A 15,167-nucleotide genomic window follows, 5' to 3' on the forward strand; every position below is an offset into this window, starting at 1 on the left:
CCTTCACATCCCTAATCTTAGCTCTTAAGTCTTTGAACTCAGCCTCAAAATTACTTAAGGTTCTTTTCCTTTGGATTAATTTCCCTCTTTCTCATTCTTAGTGGAATTGGTCCATATCCCGTTGCACCATGCCAAAATACATACGTCCATTTACTACCATCGAGTCTTGTTATGTGCTCCCACACATACTCGATTATTAGTATCTTAAGGTAATAATATAAATAAGTATACCAATTGCAATTTTTTCTATGCTAAGCCAAGCAAAACCCTATAGCTATTCACACACCTCCAAAATTCTCATAAGCCACATGTCTCAAGATCCAAAGCATGATTAGGTAATTAAAAATAAATAAAAAATTAGAACTCCACATGCTCATGTGTATCTCAACTAAATTACAATTGTGCTTTCCTCGATTTAAAAGACATGTCTTTTATCATACTCTGATCATTAACTCAAAATTAGCCTCTTCACCGAGACTTTTATTATCAATTTAAAAATCAACCTTTAAATTTTAAAATATTAGTCTTCTTTCCAAGGCCAGTAACTGCCTGTTCAGTTCAACTTCTTCACCAAGGCAATGATTAATGGCATTTGTAGTCTCAAAAGTTTAGTTAAAATCATTTTTAGTGTATAAAAATCTTCCATTTCATATCTTATAAACCTTTTTTTCCATTAATGAAATCTATCATGTATGTGTAGGAAATCTCATAATCAATGTATACTCAATCATAATGCTACACCCAACACCTACTTGCACGAGCAAGAAATCAAAATTACATCAACGAAAATAGTGCTACAACCGTAAAAAGAAAGAAGTGAATATAAAATCCATCATTACAATGTTATAATTAGCACCTATAACAAGCATTTATCAAAACACCTAGCTCTCTAATAAGGTCACAAACCATATGCCTCCAATTCATTGAGGCTCTTTGTCATATAACATATAGACCATGGGATTCTCCCACCTCACAATATATATATATATATATATATAAACAATAACAATTATTCTATGCAACAGAAGAAACATGGGGATTTCCCCAACCCCTCATATTATATGAGTAATTGCATGCACAACTATCCCAAGTGAAAAAGGACACACCACTTAAAGAGTCATGCACAAAAACATGCAAGTAGTTCTTCCACTAATGAAAAATAAATGCGCATTGATAGTCACAACAATAGACTATCCATACCTTTAAGATCCTTAATGGGAAACACATGCAATGTCGTTGCATTTTTCAATAAAATCCAACATACCATAACATCCCTAATAACCATATTTTAGCTTCAAGCCTCATCTAATCTCCAAAAGTCAAGCTAGGTCCAATACTTAGACTTACTACTCTATTAATTCAATAACAGGGCACCAACTTATTCCTGAAGTTCTAGAGATGAAACCTTTGTCCACATTTCTTCTACTATAGAGCCCATCTACTCCAAGTGTTGAACCTAGAATCTCTAATATAACTTGTAAGCATACCCCCTTACCCTGTTGGTGTACTTACTATGTCAATCCAACCTCCCTAGTACAATTAGAGAAATGGAGTAATTTTCTTTTTACCTGTATCCAAGTTCCCAAAACATAGTTTGGATTTCATCATGGTACTTGTCTCGACAATACCTTTCCAATGAGATAAATTTGGCCCCGTTCAGACTCCAAGATTACAAATTATGATCCTTTAAAGTCTCATTAAGTGTACCACCTCACTTTTCCTATCGCGTGTCACCCATGTGGACTCCACGTTGTGTCACATGGCATTTCACTACACTACCATATGGTGTTTGGATCTTATGGATCTAGCGGTACTTTCCCATGTGGTGGTCTCAATGCCACGTACATTTCATTACTCCCCATCCCTACACGTGGGTGTATTGTCCACACACACACACACATATATACATATACATACATACATACATATTTATATCTATATGGTGGTGCACACATATATTTCCATTACACCCTCCCTCCATGCGGTCCTCTGCCATCTGATGGTCCAAATCAAATGACTCAATCAATGACCCTCGTCCAGTAGCGCCACCCCCTCCCCTTACTGATGTCATGGGGGGGCATTTATATCTTGTTTCTACTTCATTGTTTTAGGGTAGCAATCCAATGGTCCTCCGCCATGCGATTTATGCAATGCCTCACATCCAATAGTACCACCCCCTTCCGTTGACATCACAAGGGGTGGGGGGGTTGTTGTCGTTATCTTAGTTCTAATTCATGGTTCCATGGTGGAGATATGATGGTCCACCACCCTCCAGAGCATCCAACATTTTCCATTCAATAGCACCACCCCCCTCCCTTGTTGACGTCAGGGGGGCAGTTGCATTATTTTTATCGACCGTCGACCTTGGAAATAGATCTTCATCATCTATTCGAGCCTAGCTTCCACCCTTGACCACAAATCATGGTTATATGGTTCTACGGCCAGACCCTTAGGGCTAAGGCCTCCCTTTCTATACCATATCATTGTAGTGTTTCTCATTCCCCACAAGTGATGTATCAGGTGCCTTATTGGCACCTCTATTTAGACCCTCTACTAAGTCACATGCCTGCCATGTGACCAAGGGCTATCCCCATGCTTTGGTCACCAAATCATGGCACGATAATGTATTAAAATATATTGTATTACAATGTACGATGTCAAAATTAGGTTCTCCACGCCACAAGTTTCCTATGGATTAACATTATATCCTATCAAGGCCTCTATCCTACTAAAGAGTATGCATGGTTATAGAGAGGCACAACGTCCTCATTAAGAAACTAGACACAACCTCATGATCTAGGTATCAACTTCCATTGATTCATACATACCAAAAGAGCACACACACATACACACACGTACACGCACACACACACATATGTACTTCAATAACCATGTTCGTGTATATTTATGTTACCTAGTCAAGCTTTGCAATGTTTGCAATTGCATAGTCGTTGTCTAGTAGTTGGGCTTGCATGGAAATGGAGTCACTCTCTAGAATTCACACAAGTTGCAAAACATGGTCTCATATACCTATCAAGAATGAAAATGAGGTAGTGTTTATGCATCGATGCATTCAATAGCATGGATAAAATCATACACTTATACCCATGTTCATATACAACTATATATTATAGGTAATCAAGAATTCAGGGATCATGAGCAATTCTTATAACCACACACAGTTTCTTAGTCAGTGGGAATGATATTTCACATACCAAACATTATAAGAATGTTTCCATATTGTGTCGTGGGTGAAAAAAACATTTAGACTATAATTAGAGTCAGATTTATGCCTTCTCATTATACGAGTACAACAATGCATAAAATCACATTCCTAATTATTTACCATGCATCTTCCATTGTTCTAAGGACAAGCAAGGCATCAGTAATCCATCGTCATAGGAAAAACAACACATCATGCATTCAAATGGTATGTGAAAATGAATCTCCACCCAACCATAGGCAAGCTACAACCAATCCTCACTTACAATTTTCACCCCTGAGCCATATTTTAGAGACTAAGGTAATTTTTTTCTCCAGCGATTAAACTCCAACTACTCGTTGAAACAGGGATTTCAAAGCTTCTCCCACCTCTACCCACCAACTATTTAAGTATTCAACACTTGAACAAATATTCCAAAGGCATGTTACCTCCACCCTTCAGTTATTTAACAACCAATATAAGTTAGGGGATCCATAGATATAGATCTCCACCGTTCAAGGCTACAATACAATGGTTACACCCATCCTAGGGATTCCAGATCCCCCTAAGAGAAATTTTTTCCTATCTTCTTATAGTGACATGCAGCTATGTGATATTTTCCTCTTGAAATTTGTTTGTTTTTCCTTCCTCCTCTACAATGCAGCCAATTGTTATGTGAACTTGTTTTTGATGCTTTCTCCCTTTTTCTTTTTTCCCTCGATCTTCATTCTTCCATGGGTCCTTGCTATCATGGTCCAACTATTTTGGTTGAGTGGGAAGACACTCTTGTCCCCCTATTTCTCCTTTCTAAGTGGTGGTGGGGATGTTGTTATATCAGCTCCCTGCCCCACTCTCTTATTAGTTGACTTCAACTGTCCCTTGTACCAACACATCCCATCCTTCTTAAAAAAAATTGTCTCTTCCTTGTAGAATTATCTGTTGCAGGCAGTGCATATGTTGTCCTTCTTCCCTGCTTAAATAATTTATAAAACCATAACATTTAAGGAACACCTACCATCCCTTCAATGGTTTTCATGAAACCACTCAAGTTTCCTTCAAATCCCAAGCATGTAACCCCCTCAGATTTGGAATTTGTGTCCTTTTGACTCAACCCATTTTTTTATTGTCAAATATGTACATTATATACATTGGTGGAAAATAATCGGGGCTATCACAATAGGCTAGGTTCATTGTAATTCTTTCTTTAGGTTAACCACCCCCAATCTAGATTCAAAGCCCAAGGAGTGAAGTGCTAAATGGAAATGTATACCAACCAATTAGAAAAAACACACAGAAATCCAGAGATCACATAGTGGTTCCACCTACAAAACCAACAGGATTTTCCCGAACCCACTATGGCTCCTCCTACTAAAAAACCACTTGTTTCTTTTTCTATCATTCATTCACACTTGTGTTTCCTTGAACCAATGCCTGGGAATTTTCTTGAGTTATCCTCAGTATTTTCCTTATTAATACAACAAACTTTGCCAGCGATTTCTTATGTTGCTAAGTGAATATCCCATATGTGTGTGTGTTATGTTCTCTTCTAGGTATCCATTGCTTTTTCTGAGTGTATCCTCTCCTTTTCCAAAGAAACTACTCTCCATACCTCATGTGCATATTCTCCTTTTTTGTATTTTCAACATTATTTTTGTTGTGCTTTGACTAGACCCAACACATACCACAAGAGTGGGACTAGCGCATCCTTTTTCCCAGGAGCCCATATTCCACTTTATTGCCTACACATGTATAAATTTCAATAATAATATGGGTAGCCATTAAATGCAGCATTCAAGGTTTGACAATATTCCCAAGCAAGTTATCCTCCTCACAACTCTGAATTTGTGTCCTTCCTCAGCCTAGCCATTTCTAAAAAAAAAATCATAATTATTTACAATGACAATTTGTAGCATCCCCTGGTTGATTTTCCATGTAAATAATTGGCATTTAATTATGAAATTAAAGGAAAATAGGAGAAAAGGAAGATGAAGAGACACAAATATGCATGCAAGAGAAATTAGAGGAAAATTAAGGAAAATGGAGAAAAATGAAACATCAATGATAAAAAGGCATCAGAGAAATAGTTGCTAGCCTTTGGACAATTTTGGGTTGAGCTCTTGTTCATTCTCTCATACACTTTTGCATGCTTGGACCATTCTTGGAGCATTATAGCATTCACTTGGACTTAGAGAAATAAAGCAAAGGACAAGCAAGGAATTGGTGGGTGATAGAATATAAGGTTGGATCAATAGCTACAATAGGGATACTATGCAGGTAACAGTTTGCATGTGTTATTTCCTTGTTGGTTTTTGGATCCATGGTATATGCATGTGGTTCCTTGGTTATGTGTTGTCATTGGAATAGATATTTGCTTGGATTCACAATGGATTCAACATTACCTTTCCATTTCCTGGATAGCCATGATGTAGTGGGTTCCCCATTTAGATATTTTGATTGGTTCCCATGTTCCCTATGGTTATGGGTTGGGATAAAAATTTTGGAGTCCTAGAACAACTTGAGGCCCTGGAGGCTATGGGTTGAGATGGTAGTTCTCTGGAGCCCTGTAACAAATTTGGTCCCTCGAGGTTTTGGGTTGAGATAGAATTCTTGGAGCCTTGGATAGCTTGGGAAGAGACCGATTGGTATTAGTGATTTCTAGACCAATTAGGTGAGATAATTGTGGTTGAGGGTTGAGGTGGTTTGGCCTCTAGAAGCCCTATTTGGATCTATTTTGGTTTAACCCTTATGATCCCACATTCATTCTTGGAATATGGTGTAGGGGTGATTGGTTGAAAGAGGGCTTTTGTTCAACCCAATCTATGGTTAGGTGATACATGGAAGTCCCTGACTTGGTTGGTGTTTCCATAAGCCAATATGAGCTATTTTTCTATTATGATCTCTGAGCACTTGTACTGATTATTATGGTGGTATTATAGTTGATTTTTCTTGGTTTCTATTCTGGTTATATGTTGTTTATATGCATGGTTATATGATGAGTTCTCAATATGGCTTCATGATTTGATAAGTTATTGGATGGTTGATGAATACATGGGATAATAAGTGTTGTTGCAGCTAGCTTGAGAGGGTATAGAGCCTTCTTGGTGATTCTCAGATGAAGTTCAGAAGTTTATGATCATATATGCATTCATGACCTGTAGCTTCTATTTTTATCATATGATTGATGAAATGAGTATTATGTATTAGGCATGTCTAGATCAAAATATTGCTCAAGTATTAATTTTTTATCATTTTAATTATCTTAGTTATGTTTCTAGAATGTTATAGGTAGTTCTGGGTAGTGGCTTGGAGGCTAGCCTGAAAAAGTGGCACAAATTTGGAAACCACTGGCACTGAACTAAGGAATTTGGGTCATAATCCCTGGTATGAAGGCTTATGCATGTAGTTATATCCTCCCAACCACATGGAATTTGTGTTACCGGTACAGTTGGGGAGCTAATCTTGTGAAAATGAGTTCCAGCTTGGGGATTCATCACCTGGGGTGGTTGTTAGGCTCCTGAGTGATCTATAGTCTCTAAGGGATGGCAATAAGCTTCTAGTTAGTAGACCCCACTTCCATAACTAGAAATTGGAGGCCGGGTCATATCGTAGCGACACTCAACTCATGTTTACCTTGGAAAGCTTGTAAAAGTGGTTAAATGTGGGAGGAGGCATTAGAGGGTGGTACTAGAGCTTCCAGGTTCAAACACTTGGAATGGATGGGTTAAAAGCATATTTTTATGAAATCATTATGACGGTTAAGGTTATCATGCATGTGGTTATTATTGCAATTTTGTGTTATCATGCATGTTGTTGATATGTTGATGTTAGTATGTTAGTATGTCACTCAAATCATTATGTCAGTATATTTGTGTGTGTGTGTGTGTGTGTGTGTGTGTGTGTGTGTGTGTGTGTGTGTGTATCTTAGGGGAGGCTATCTCATCTACACAACTCAATCTAGATTAGCACAATGTATATATGATTATTTTGATTATGTATCTATTGGGTTTATCTAGCATGACATGTTTTCAGGAAATATAATATCATAGATGAAGAGAAGAATGGTGGACTACAGTTCACATGACTCCCCTTACAGACCTATTGTGAAATCAGTGGAATGGGAAAGGTCAGTTGAGCACCAAGGAGAAGAGTATTCTCCTGATCTAGCTGATACATTGAGGAGTTTGAGGGTAGAGAATATAAGTTTCAAGGTAGATAATAACATGTTGATTGAGGCATAGGAAATATTTTCTAGATATCAAGAAAAGCAGGAATAAGTTAATGCAGTCGTCCTTCAGATTATTTCATATTTGTAGAAGCAGGGACATATGGGGATCATTTATGGATAGGAGGAGAATACTAATGGGTCATATGGTAGTAGGTCTCATAGAGGACATAGGTTGGATAGAGATGACACAGACAAAGGTCGCATATCTTTGGATACACCTGACAAGAGGGGCATTACTTATGGATTTCATTCTAGTTTTGGTTCCGAGAGACCTCATCGCCATTAGCACCATCATCCTTATAGGAGGAGTGAGAGGGGATATTTTCCAGAAGATGTCAATAAATTCTAACCTCCTACATTTTATGGAGAGGTGAAGAGATCAGAAGATATAAAATCATGGTTTCTTGGGATGAAGAAATTCTTCAGATTGCATGAGTATTCATAGAACATGAAATCCAATATAGTTACCATCAATCTCAAAGGGAAAGTAGATATATGGTGGGAAGATGTGAATAATGTTAGAGGCATTAGAGAAGAGGATTTGACTTAGGATGAGTTCATGAGACTCTTCAAGAAGAAGTACCTATCCAAAATATACTATGATGACAAGGCTAAGGAGTTCTATGAGTTGAATATGGGTTAAATGACAAATGATGAGTACACTAGTAGATTCCTAGATTTGTTGAGGTATGTGCCTTATCTTAAGGTAGAGAAAGCAAAATTCAAAGGTTCATCACTGAATTTCCAATAGCATTCAAATACTAGATTTATTTTGATGAGCCTCGGTCACTGCTATGGGGTAAAATGCATAGGATGGAAACTACCCTCAAAGGCCTTCTCGGGACCTTCACCAGACTGTAAGATTATCTGCAAAAGCTACCAGTTACACACATGTTCATCTATCAAACATAAATTGATAGGGTATGGAAAGAGGATCACCTTTGGTTCCTTCTAGATTCACTTGGGGATCTTCGTGCAACAAGAAGAACTCCTTCTAAGCCGGCTCCAAGACAATTCCTACACAAAGGACAAGGAAAACCAATCATAGCATATGCCTCTGAAAAGTAATGTAAGAATTCGTAACAAACATGTATAAATGTATAACTTAACTACTCAACTCGACAAGCATCAGAATGAACAAATAAATGCACAATATCACCAACACTTTGGAGTAGGGAACACAACTGCAGTTCTATATTCAGAATGGAAGAGTGATTACAACAATCCATTGTATCAACCTTCCTTACCCCTTCTTCCTCTCTCTCTCCTTATTTCAGCTAGCTCCTTCAAGAATATGACAGTTCACAATAGCTCTATGGGCTATCCTTCCAAATGCTCTGATCCCCTTTTGCAATGGCCCTCTCGTTTCATATGTAGCAATCGAATTAGGGCTGCCAAGATCCACCTATAGTTCATTAGGGAAAAAACCATGAACTTGCCTTGTTTACAAGATTTTTCCCATTTTCCTTCATTCTCATAATAGAATTTCTCCAAATATCTTGATTTTTGGAGTTTCCTTGCTTTTCTTGCACAAATTTAGGGATTTAATATCTAGATATTTATGAGCAGTTTCGTTGGCATGACCTTCTGAACATCACTTAAGTTCACTAACGCTCCCCTTGGTCTAACAAGAAGAGTTAGCAGGGTGACTAACGCTCCTTTATGCTTCGTAACAAGCTTTATAAAGCAAGTTGTCAAGGTATAGAGAGCGTTAGTGTGCATTCCGAGCCTACAATTGTGGTCATTGCTTCAGTCATCTTGCCTTTCACCTCTGAGTTGATTAGGAGGTCAATTTGTCCTAAAATAGTCACTAGAGGAAACCATTAGAAAGTTTAAGCATTTTTATGATAATTCGAAGCGCAAGTGTGAGCCTAAGCAAGATTAGAAAGGGAATGAGAAGACTAAAGGAAAATGGCCTGGGAAGCGAGGAAGACCTCAGGATGCAGGTGATAAGGAGAACTTAGCACCTTATAAGAAGTTCAATGTAGTTGAGAAAGTACATGGACCTCAACCTGAGGAGCAGAACAAGGGAGATGGTAGGAAGCCTTTGAGATGTTGGACTTGTGGTGGAGAGAATTGCAGGAAATATTTCCCATTGCACCATGGTGGCAAGTCTCAAATTTATAATGCTCAGGAGGCACAAATAGTTGTGGATGTTCGGAAAGGTGCTCCATGGATCTATGTAGCAGTGGATAATAGGTAGGTAGATCCTCAAGCATCCATTATTGAGATGGAAGGTGAGCTTTGTGCTCGTGTTATTTCTATTCTGATTGATCTTAGATCTAACTATAGTTATATCAGTCCTAACCTGGTGGATAAGTGTGGATTGAATAAATAATGCATGTTGAATCTTGGTTGCTGTAGTTGGGTATAGGGACCAAGAGAAGTGTCCATCATTGGTTGATATCTTGTGCATTTTATCTGAATGGTATGCCTACATCAGCACATCTAAATGTGCTTCCTTTGGGACCATCTAGTATGATTTTGGGCATGGACTAGCTATTCATTCATAGGACTAAGGTGGATTCTTATGACAAGGCTATTGATTGCCTAGATGATGATGGGGAAAGGAGAATCTTACTAGGAAAGAAGAAGCCTACATTAGTGAGAATCATTACATATATGCAAGCAAAGTGCAATTGCACGAAATGATGTTTATTGTTTGCAGTGCATCTTTCCAGTGATAAATGGAAGGAGGTTGAGGATGATGAAGTTTTGAATAAGTATCATGTTTTGCGGCAGTTTCAGGATATGTTTCCTGCAAGGATTCTAGATTTACTACCTCATAGAGAAGTGTATTTCTCTATTGAGTTGATGTCATGAGTAACACCAACATCTAAGGCACCTTACAGGATGAGCACTCTAGAGTTGGTGGAATTGAAGTTGCATCTTAGGAAATGCTTGATAAGGGATACATAATTCCAAGTGTATCACCTTGGGGTGCATCAATGTTGTTTGTGGGGAAGAAGGATGGTACTCTCATATTGTGCATTGATTACAAGTAGTTGAACAAGGTGACCATCAAGAATAGGTATCCATTATTGCAGATTGATGACTTGTTTGATTAGCTGAAGGGATCAATGATGTTTTCAAATATTGATTTGAGACCAGGATATCATCATGTGTGCATCAAATTAATAAGAAGACATCTAAAAGAATACATTTCGTATGAGGTATGAGCACTATGAGTTTATGGTGGTTCCTTTTGGTCTTACAAATGCTCCAAACACTTTTATGTGTTTAATGAACACTGTGTTGCACCCTTATCTGGACAAGTTTTTGAAAATGTTTATTGATGATATATTAATATACTCCAAGAATGAGGAGGAGCATGCAGAGCACTTGGCAACAGTGTTGATATTGTTGAGAGAGCATCAATTGTATGCCAAGCTCAGCATGTGTAGTTTCTTTTAGTCTCAGATCCATTACTTGGGACATGTTATTTCCAAGGAAGGGATAGCAGTGGATCCAGAAAGGATTAAAGCTATCATGGAGTGGAAAATTCCTAGGAATGTGGATGAGGTCAAATCATTCATGGGACTTGCAAGGTACTAATAGACGGTTCATTAGGAACTTATCAAGGATTGGCTATCCTATCACATCTTTGCAGAGGAAAGGGAAGAAGTTTGAATGGACTAAGGAGTGTGTAGCTAGTTTTAAGCAATTGAAGTATTTTCTTACAAATGCTCTATTTTTGAATATTGAATATCCTAACAAGAAGTTTGTGGTTTGTACAAATTCTTACAAGGAGGAAGTTGGTGGAGTCATGATGCAAGAAGGATAGATGGCATGTTATGAGTCAAGGAAGTTGAATGAGCACTAGTGGAACTATGTGACTAGTGACCTTGAGTTGGCAGCTATCATTCATGTGTTGAAGATGTGGATACATTATCTTCTTGGCATGAGGTTTGTTCTGATGATTGATCATAGTGGGATGAGGTACTTGTTTGAACAACCTAATCTGAATGCCAGACAAGCTAGATGGTTGGCTACTCTCAGTGAGTTTAACTTTGAGCTTAGGTACATCAAATGCAAGGAGAAGAAGGTTGAAAATGCTCTCTATAGGAGAGTGCAAGTAAATCACATTTTAGCTATGATTTCATATGGGACAAATTTATAGGAGCGAATATTGCATGTAAGGAAGCATGATGAGAAGTACCAACAGCTGAAGTAGAGGTTGCACTAGCAGGGTGAGGGTGATATGGATGAGGAGTATCACCTCATGATAGATGGCTTGATGAGATTCAAGAACATGATTTATGTGTCAGATAGAAGTGAGTTAAAGAATTTTATCTTGAGGGAGTTTCATGTCAAGCCATATTTAGGCCACCCGAGATACCCAAATACTTTGACAGTTGTTAAGAAGTTCTATCACTGGTCGAACTTGAAGAAGTAAGTGGTTGAGTTTGTTGCAAGATGTTTGGACTATCAGCAGGTGAACGATGAGTGTAAGCATCCAGTTGGCCTATTACAACTTATTCTATTTTCAGAATGGAAATGGGAGGTCATTTCCATGGACTTCATTACAATTTTGTCGAGGACATTGAGATAACATGATTCCATCATGGTTGTGGTTGATAGGTTGAGAAAGGTAGCTCACTTCATTGCAGTTAAGACTACTAATTCAGCTAGTGAGGTAGCTAAGATATTCATCAGAGAGATAGTGAGGTTTAATGGTGTTCCCAAGAAGATCATAACAAACAAATATGCCAAGTTCACTTCCAGGTTTTGGAAGGAGTTGCTTATAAGATTTGGGTGATCTGATAATGAGATCTTAGACAATTATTAATGTATTATAGACTCATGTGCATGGATATGCCTATGTTACTTTGTGCAGTGGATCGATAATATTGTGAAATACATCGACAATGAAGCGGTTAAAGAAACATAATAGACAACACACCTAAACACAGCATGTTTAATATGAAGTTCACCGAAAACTCCTGGGCTACATCTCCTGGTCCAGCCTTCAGTGGTGGCCTCTCTATTATGTCTTCAGAGGTAGATTTTTACAACAGTGAGCTCAAATGGAGCCTCACATAATAGATTCAAAACAATAAGGCTTTACTTGGATCCCCCAAGTCTCTCTGAGTACACAGACTCTCCTCACTGACTCTCTATCTCTGTTGATCTCTGTCTTAGCACTACCTACCCTATTTTCTGACAATCTGTGGCTTTAAAGACAATCTGCGTTGACTGTTGATTTCACCTTCTTGGGCTCTTTGGCTTCCCGAGCTCTGTCTGCTCAAATCCCCCTCTGAGCATTAGAAATCATTACTAAACGCTTTCAAGGATGGTGGCCACCTGTACTGTAACGGAATGGGTCATTGGCCCTTTGAAACCCTTCAAAATCAACGTTCTCTATTTACACAGAGAAATACATTCAAACACAAGAAAATTCCACCAAACTCTATTTATCAGACTTCAAACATCCAGAATTCCACCTTATATTTCTATTGGATCTGCCTTTAGGTTGACTTTGCATCTTCACCATTGATCTAGGAGATCTAGATCCAACGGCTATGGTTCATTTTGGGCAGCCCTTTCGTACAAGGGTTAACCGCCCAATGAGGGTGCTTTTCTCTCTCTTCAGCCTGGACATGTGGCATCCAATGTATGGGCTCGAGCGAAGCCCGGCCCAAACCACTTACCGCTTTGTTCCTCCCGAAATCCCACCTGTTTCATGGATTTCCTTTGCATTTGGAAAATACGTTAAAACATTGTAAAAATGGCTTTGGGCAGATTTGAAATATTATTCATTTTCATTCAAAAACCCTTTCGGGTCCAGTCTTCATCGCATTGGCACTTTCCCATCGTATTTTGTTTAATAAACAAAATACATGGAAATACATTAAAAATGTTGTTTGACAGATCTGAAATCATATGAAATCGTGTTCATATTTCCATCGGGTCTGGCTAATCACATTGCATATTTATGTGTGCATATAGCCTTGCTCCATTGTGTTTACTGATTGTGATATCACAATGTGATTGACTGCAATTGCATATCACGATAACCCTGGGCCATTTGGTGAGCGCTCTATTCGTATTTGTCGACTGTGATTCTACGATGCCGTCGATCTGCGCACTTTATCAACAGTCCTCGTTGACTCTTTCGATCACCATCGCAAGTTCCCTATGGTCTCTACCAATAACCTCTGATAGCCTTTGTCGATTGTGATTTTTCAATCGGATCTAGACTGTTGATCGGCTAAAGCTGACAACTCCTGTGCATTCACTGTTCAAGCCACCGATAGCTCTGTTTTCATTGTTTTCTTGTGTTTTTCGCCTCCCAATAGTGTTTTCCAATGTTTCTAAGGGTTCTTCCCATGCGTTTGTTTTGATATTTTAAACGATTTTTGAAGACTTAGAGAGTTCTTGGATCCATTTTGGATCACACCTTCCCACTGAAAAAGGCTTTTGGACCACCAAAAGTTGATTTTCAAGCATCGATCAAGTGAGGATACAGCTCCCTCACTTGCCCAATCTCTATCCATTTTGCACTGCTAGATTTTGAACCTTTGAGTCCAATTCTGAGGTACTCAATATCCCCTTTGCGCGTAATTCTCACGTTCCTATCCAAAACTATATCTTCCTGTAACTCATTGAGATATTCAGGCAACAAATCATCAATGGAAGGCAATTGAATTTTCTCTTTAGGATCTTCAATCAATGAAGGTTCAAATAATCTTAAATTTTCTGCATTTACCACTAAATAGATGTGCATGTACACTGGCAAATCAAGGCGGAAAGCATTTTCACCAATTTTCTCAAGTATCTTGAAAGGCCCATACCTTATTCGCTTCAACCTCTTTCCTTCACCTTGCATTCTGTCCTTGCTGATGTACAGCCAGACTTGATCACCAACTTGGAAGCTATACTCAATTCGATGCTTATCATGCCTTGCCTTGTACTTGGCCTGGCTCTTTTCCAGCTGTTCCTGCACTACCTGGTGAATTTCTTGGATCTGTTCAATGAACTTAGTTTCTTTGTCCACATCATTGTGTCCATCAACTGTTATGTCTTTACTAAAGACAAAATCCAAGGGAGACCTTGGTATGAAACCAAAACAAGTCTCAAAAGGAGATCTTTGTGTAGAAGAATGTTTAGCACGGTTGTAAGCATGTTGCACATAACATAAATGTTCATCCCAAAGCTTGGGATGCTTGCTGCAATAGCCCCTGAGCAACTGGATCACTGTCTTATTGACCACCTATGTTGGGCCATCTATTTGTGGATGAAAAGTTGTGCTCTTCTTCAGTATGGTATCCATCAATTCCCACAGACTTGACCAAAACTTCCCAACAAATTGGGAATCTCAATCTGATACTATGGAAGTGGGTAACCCAAAATGTACCCAGACATGCTGAAAGAACAACTTTGTTGTTTGTTCAACTGTAATATACTTGTTACAACATATTAAAATACACATTTTGCTGAACCTGTCCACAATAACATATAAGTAGTCATAATCTTTTCTAGATTTTGGCAATCCCCCAACAAAGTCCATGGAAACACTTTTCCAAGGATGAGAAGTGTTAGAAAATATATATTACAGAGCAATGGAACACATAAAATTTTGCAGAAATATAAACACAGAAAACACATAAAACAAGAGAGACATAGATATACGTGGTTCACCCAGTTTGGGCTACGTCCACGGAGAAACAGCCAGTCCTTCTTTTTATATTATCCATCAAACTGAAGAGATACAACCACAGTAGATCCATTGTAATTCCA

This window comes from Pinus tabuliformis, chromosome X (genome assembly GCF_031772625.1).
Source record: "Pinus tabuliformis cultivar Carrire ecotype Pingquan chromosome X, CPIR1, whole genome shotgun sequence".
Classification (NCBI taxonomy): Eukaryota; Viridiplantae; Streptophyta; class Pinopsida; order Pinales; family Pinaceae; genus Pinus; species Pinus tabuliformis.